Below are 5,000 nucleotides of genomic sequence, written 5' to 3'. Positions count from 1 at the left end.
CACAAGGCAGTGACAAAAAGCTTACAGCACCTGGTATTCCCAGGCGGTCTCCCATCCAAGTACTAACCAGGCCCGACCCTGCTTAGCTTCCGAGATCGGACGAGATCAGGCGTACTCAGGCCGGTGTGGCCGTAAGCAAAAGGCAATCTCAAAAAGTGGATGAAATTGCATATACTGTAGCCATAATTTGTAGCACAGATTGTTGGATGAAATACAAACTAACCTTGCTTACTTATTTCAAAGCGAGGGCACATATTTCAGCCTTGTGGGAAAAAACGGACAAAGATTTGAAATTCCACAAGGCAGTGACAAAAAGCTTACAGCACCTGGTATTCCCAGGCGGTCTCCCATCCAAGTACTAACCAGGCCCGACCCTGCTTAGCTTCCGAGATCGGACGAGATCAGGCGTACTCAGGCCGGTGTGGCCGTAAGCAAAAGGCAATCTCAAAAAGTGGATGAAATTGCATATACTGTAGCCATAATTTGTAGCACAGATTGTTGGATGAAATACAAACTAACCTTGCTTACTTATTTCAAAGCGAGGGCACATATTTCAGCCTTGTGGGAAAAAACGGACAAAGAGTTGAAATTCCACAAGGCAGTGACAAAAAGCTTACAGCACCTGGTATTCCCAGGCGGTCTCCCATCCAAGTACTAACCAGGCCCGACCCTGCTTAGCTTCCGAGATCAGACGAGATCAGGCGTACTCAGGCCGGTGTGGCCGTAAGCGAAAGGCAATCTCAAAAAGTGGATGAAATTGCATATACTGTAGCCATAATTTGTAGCACAGATTGTTGGATGAAATACAAACTAACCTTGCTTACTTATTTCAAAGCGAGGGCACATATTTCAGCCTTGTGGGAAAAAACGGACAAAGAGTTGAAATTCCACAAGGCAGTGACAAAAAGCTTACAGCACCTGGTATTCCCAGGCGGTCTCCCATCCAAGTACTAACCAGGCCCGACCCTGCTTAGCTTCCGAGATCGGACGAGATCAGGCGTACTCAGGCCGGTGTGGCCGTAAGCAAAAGGCAATCTCAAAAAGTGGATGAAATTGCATATACTGTAGCCATAATTTGTAGCACAGATTGTTGGATGAAATACAAACTAACCTTGCTTACTTATTTCAAAGCGAGGGCACATATTTCAGCCTTGTGGGAAAAAACGGACAAAGAGTTGAAATTCCACAAGGCAGTGACAAAAAGCTTACAGCACCTGGTATTCCCAGGCGGTCTCCCATCCAAGTACTAACCAGGCCCGACCCTGCTTAGCTTCCGAGATCGGACGAGATCAGGCGTACTCAGGCCGGTGTGGCCGTAAGCGAAAGGCAATCTCAAAAAGTGGATGAAATTGCATATACTGTAGCCATAATTTGTAGCACAGATTGTTGGATGAAATACAAACTAACCTTGCTTACTTATTTCAAAGCGAGGGCACATATTTCAGCCTTGTGGGAAAAAACGGACAAAGAGTTGAAATTCCACAAGGCAGTGACAAAAAGCTTACAGCACCTGGTATTCCCAGGCGGTCTCCCATCCAAGTACTAACCAGGCCCGACCCTGCTTAGATTCCGAGATCGGACGAGATCAGGCGTACTCAGGCCGGTGTGGCCGTAAGCGAAAGGCAATCTCAAAAAGTGGAAGAAATTGCATATACTGTAGCCATAATTTGTAGCACAGATTGTTGGATGAAATACAAACTAACCTTGCTTACTTATTTCAAAGCGAGGGCACATATTTCAGCCTTGTGGGAAAAAACGGACAAAGAGTTGAAATTCCACAAGGCAGTGACAAAAAGCTTACAGCACCTGGTATTCCCAGGCGGTCTCCCATCCAAGTACTAACCAGGCCCGACCCTGCTTAGCTTCCGAGATCGGACGAGATCAGGCGTACTCAGGCCGGTGTGGCCGTAAGCGAAGGGCAATCTCAAAAAGTGGATGAAATTGCATATACTGTAGCCATAATTTGTAGCACAGATTGTTGGATGAAATACAAACTAACCTTGCTTACTTATTTCAAAGCGAGGGCACATATTTCAGCCTTGTGGGAAAAAACGGACAAAGAGTTGAAATTCCACAAGGCAGTGACAAAAAGCTTACAGCACCTGGTATTCCCAGGCGGTCTCCCATCCAAGTACTAACCAGGCCCGACCCTGCTTAGCTTCCGAGATCGGACGAGATCAGGCGTACTCAGGCCGGTGTGGCCGTAAGCTAAAGGCAATCTCAAAAGTGGATGAAATTGCATATACTGTAGCCATAATTTGTAGCACAGATTGTTGGATGAAATACAAACTAACCTTGCTTACTTATTTCAAAGCGAGGGCACATATTTCAGCCTTGTGGGAAAAAACGGACAAAGAGTTGAAATTCCACAAGGCAGTGACAAAAAGCTTACAGCACCTGGTATTCCCAGGCGGTCTCCCATCCAAGTACTAACCAGGCCCGACCCTGCTTAGCTTCCGAGATCGGACGAGATCAGGCGTACTCAGGCCGGTGTGGCCGTAAGCGAAAGGCAATCTCAAAAAGTGGATGAAATTGCATATACTGTAGCCATAATTTGTAGCACAGATTGTTGGATGAAATACAAACTAACCTTGCTTACTTATTTCAAAGCGAGGGCACATATTTCAGCCTTGTGGGAAAAAACGGACAAAGAGTTGAAATTCCACAAGGCAGTGACAAAAAGCTTACAGCACCTGGTATTCCCAGGCGGTCTCCCATCCAAGTACTAACCAGGCCCGACCCTGCTTAGCTTCCGAGATCGGACGAGATCAGGCGTACTCAGGCCGGTGTGGCCGTAAGCGAAAGGCAATCTCAAAAAGTGGATGAAATTGCATATACTGTAGCCATAATTTGTAGCACAGATTGTTGGATGAAATACAAACTAACCTTGCTTACTTATTTCAAAGCGAGGGCACATATTTCAGCCTTGTGGGAAAAAACGGACAAAGAGTTGAAATTCCACAAGGCAGTGACAAAAAGCTTACAGCACCTGGTATTCCCAGGCGGTCTCCCATCCAAGTACTAACCAGGCCCGACCCTGCTTAGCTTCCGAGATCGGACGAGATCAGGCGTACTCAGGCCGGTGTGGCCGTAAGCGAGAAACTATCTCTTGGTGCACCATGTAAAGTCAAAGTGAGCCTGATTAACAGCTGTTGCATTTCCACCATTTAGATAAGCATCTTTGTGTCACTCAAAAAGTGGAAGAAATTGCATATACTGTAGCCATAATTTGTAGCACAGATTGTTGGATGAAATACAAACTAACCTTGCTTACTTATTTCAAAGCGAGGGCACATATTTCAGCCTTGTGGGAAAAAACGGACAAAGAGTTGAAATTCCACAAGGCAGTGACAAAAAGCTTACAGCACCTGGTATTCCCAGGCGGTCTCCCATCCAAGTACTAACCAGGCCCGACCCTGCTTAGCTTCCGAGATCGGACGAGATCAGGCGTACTCAGGCCGGTGTGGCCGTAAGCGAAAGGCAATCTCAAAAAGTGGATGAAATTGCATATACTGTAGCCATAATTTGTAGCACAGATTGTTGGATGAAATACAAACTAACCTTGCTTACTTATTTCAAAGCGAGGGCACATATTTCAGCCTTGTGGGAAAAAACGGACAAAGAGTTGAAATTCCACAAGGCAGTGACAAAAAGCTTACAGCACCTGGTATTCCCAGGCGGTCTCCCATCCAAGTACTAACCAGGCCCGACCCTGCTTAGCTTCCGAGATCGGACGAGATCAGGCGTACTCAGGCCGGTGTGGCCGTAAGCGAAAGGCAATCTCAAAAAGTGGATGAAATTGCATATACTGTAGCCATAATTTGTAGCACAGATTGTTGGATGAAATACAAACTAACCTTGCTTACTTATTTCAAAGCGAGGGCACATATTTCAGCCTTGTGGGAAAAAACGGACAAAGAGTTGAAATTCCACAAGGCAGTGACAAAAAGCTTACAGCACCTGGTATTCCCAGGCGGTCTCCCATCCAAGTACTAACCAGGCCCGACCCTGCTTAGCTTCCGAGATCGGACGAGATCAGGCGTACTCAGGCCGGTGTGGCCGTAAGCGAAAGGCAATCTCAAAAGTGGATGAAATTGCATATACTGTAGCCATAATTTGTAGCACAGATTGTTGGATGAAATACAAACTAACCTTGCTTACTTATTTCAAAGCGAGGGCACATATTTCAGCCTTGTGGGAAAAAACGGACAAAGAGTTGAAATTCCACAAGGCAGTGACAAAAAGCTTACAGCACCTGGTATTCCCAGGCGGTCTCCCATCCAAGTACTAACCAGGCCCGACCCTGCTTAGCTTCCGAGATCGGACGAGATCAGGCGTACTCAGGCCGGTGTGGCCGTAAGCGAAAGGCTAATCTCAAAAAGTGGATGAAATTGCATATACTGTAGCCATAATTTGTAGCACAGATTGTTGGATGAAATACAAACTAACCTTGCTTACTTATTTCAAAGCGAGGGCACATATTTCAGCCTTGTGGGAAAAAACGGACAAAGAGTTGAAATTCCACAAGGCAGTGACAAAAAGCTTACAGCACCTGGTATTCCCAGGCGGTCTCCCATCCAAGTACTAACCAGGCCCGACCCTGCTTAGCTTCCGAGATCGGACGAGATCAGGCGTACTCAGGCCGGTGTGGCCGTAAGCGAAAGGCAATCTCAAAAAGTGGATGAAATTGCATATACTGTAGCCATAATTTGTAGCACAGATTGTTGGATGAAATACAAACTAACCTTGCTTACTTATTTCAAAGCGAGGGCACATATTTCAGCCTTGTGGGAAAAAACGGACAAAGAGTTGAAATTCCACAAGGCAGTGACAAAAAGCTTACAGCACCTGGTATTCCCAGGCGGTCTCCCATCCAAGTACTAACCAGGCCCGACCCTGCTTAGCTTCCGAGATCGGACGAGATCAGGCGTACTCAGGCCGGTGTGGCCGTAAGCGAAAGGCAATCTCAAAAAGTGGATGAAATTTTATATACTGTAGCC

General features: G+C 46.3%; 17 non-coding genes across 17 annotated transcripts; all 17 read right to left on the bottom strand.

The window, feature by feature from the left end:
* Nucleotides 1-18: 18 nt before the first annotated feature.
* Nucleotides 19-137, bottom strand: LOC118954662. Its single transcript, XR_005044768.1, has one exon. It is a non-coding gene; the product is annotated as a 5S ribosomal RNA (ribosomal RNA).
* Nucleotides 138-314: 177 nt separating this feature from the next.
* On the bottom strand, nucleotides 315-433 carry LOC118954661. Its single transcript, XR_005044767.1, has one exon. It is a non-coding gene; the product is annotated as a 5S ribosomal RNA (ribosomal RNA).
* A 177-nt stretch (nucleotides 434-610) lies between these two features.
* LOC118954713 lies at nucleotides 611-729 on the bottom strand. The gene has a single exon (XR_005044819.1). It is a non-coding gene; the product is annotated as a 5S ribosomal RNA (ribosomal RNA).
* Nucleotides 730-906: 177 nt separating this feature from the next.
* Nucleotides 907-1,025, bottom strand: LOC118954660. The gene has a single exon (XR_005044766.1). It is a non-coding gene; the product is annotated as a 5S ribosomal RNA (ribosomal RNA).
* Nucleotides 1,026-1,202: 177 nt separating this feature from the next.
* LOC118954659 lies at nucleotides 1,203-1,321 on the bottom strand. Its single transcript, XR_005044765.1, has one exon. It is a non-coding gene; the product is annotated as a 5S ribosomal RNA (ribosomal RNA).
* Nucleotides 1,322-1,498: 177 nt separating this feature from the next.
* On the bottom strand, nucleotides 1,499-1,617 carry LOC118954767. The gene has a single exon (XR_005044873.1). It is a non-coding gene; the product is annotated as a 5S ribosomal RNA (ribosomal RNA).
* Nucleotides 1,618-1,794: 177 nt separating this feature from the next.
* On the bottom strand, nucleotides 1,795-1,913 carry LOC118954658. Its single transcript, XR_005044764.1, has one exon. It is a non-coding gene; the product is annotated as a 5S ribosomal RNA (ribosomal RNA).
* Nucleotides 1,914-2,090: 177 nt separating this feature from the next.
* On the bottom strand, nucleotides 2,091-2,209 carry LOC118954657. The gene has a single exon (XR_005044763.1). It is a non-coding gene; the product is annotated as a 5S ribosomal RNA (ribosomal RNA).
* Nucleotides 2,210-2,385: 176 nt separating this feature from the next.
* LOC118954656 lies at nucleotides 2,386-2,504 on the bottom strand. The gene has a single exon (XR_005044762.1). It is a non-coding gene; the product is annotated as a 5S ribosomal RNA (ribosomal RNA).
* Nucleotides 2,505-2,681: 177 nt separating this feature from the next.
* LOC118954655 lies at nucleotides 2,682-2,800 on the bottom strand. Its single transcript, XR_005044761.1, has one exon. It is a non-coding gene; the product is annotated as a 5S ribosomal RNA (ribosomal RNA).
* Nucleotides 2,801-2,977: 177 nt separating this feature from the next.
* Nucleotides 2,978-3,096, bottom strand: LOC118954654. The gene has a single exon (XR_005044760.1). It is a non-coding gene; the product is annotated as a 5S ribosomal RNA (ribosomal RNA).
* A 260-nt stretch (nucleotides 3,097-3,356) lies between these two features.
* Nucleotides 3,357-3,475, bottom strand: LOC118954653. Its single transcript, XR_005044759.1, has one exon. It is a non-coding gene; the product is annotated as a 5S ribosomal RNA (ribosomal RNA).
* A 177-nt stretch (nucleotides 3,476-3,652) lies between these two features.
* Nucleotides 3,653-3,771, bottom strand: LOC118954651. Its single transcript, XR_005044757.1, has one exon. It is a non-coding gene; the product is annotated as a 5S ribosomal RNA (ribosomal RNA).
* A 177-nt stretch (nucleotides 3,772-3,948) lies between these two features.
* On the bottom strand, nucleotides 3,949-4,067 carry LOC118954650. Its single transcript, XR_005044756.1, has one exon. It is a non-coding gene; the product is annotated as a 5S ribosomal RNA (ribosomal RNA).
* Nucleotides 4,068-4,243: 176 nt separating this feature from the next.
* On the bottom strand, nucleotides 4,244-4,362 carry LOC118954649. Its single transcript, XR_005044755.1, has one exon. It is a non-coding gene; the product is annotated as a 5S ribosomal RNA (ribosomal RNA).
* Nucleotides 4,363-4,540: 178 nt separating this feature from the next.
* LOC118954648 lies at nucleotides 4,541-4,659 on the bottom strand. Its single transcript, XR_005044754.1, has one exon. It is a non-coding gene; the product is annotated as a 5S ribosomal RNA (ribosomal RNA).
* Nucleotides 4,660-4,836: 177 nt separating this feature from the next.
* LOC118954647 lies at nucleotides 4,837-4,955 on the bottom strand. Its single transcript, XR_005044753.1, has one exon. It is a non-coding gene; the product is annotated as a 5S ribosomal RNA (ribosomal RNA).
* Nucleotides 4,956-5,000: the final 45 nt, after the last annotated feature.

Source organism: Oncorhynchus mykiss, unplaced genomic scaffold (genome assembly GCF_013265735.2).
Source record: "Oncorhynchus mykiss isolate Arlee unplaced genomic scaffold, USDA_OmykA_1.1 un_scaffold_391, whole genome shotgun sequence".
NCBI lineage: Eukaryota > Metazoa > Chordata > Actinopteri > Salmoniformes > Salmonidae > Oncorhynchus > Oncorhynchus mykiss.
The sequence above is the reverse complement of the archived record's forward strand: the minus strand, read 5'-3'. Positions and strand labels throughout refer to the sequence as shown.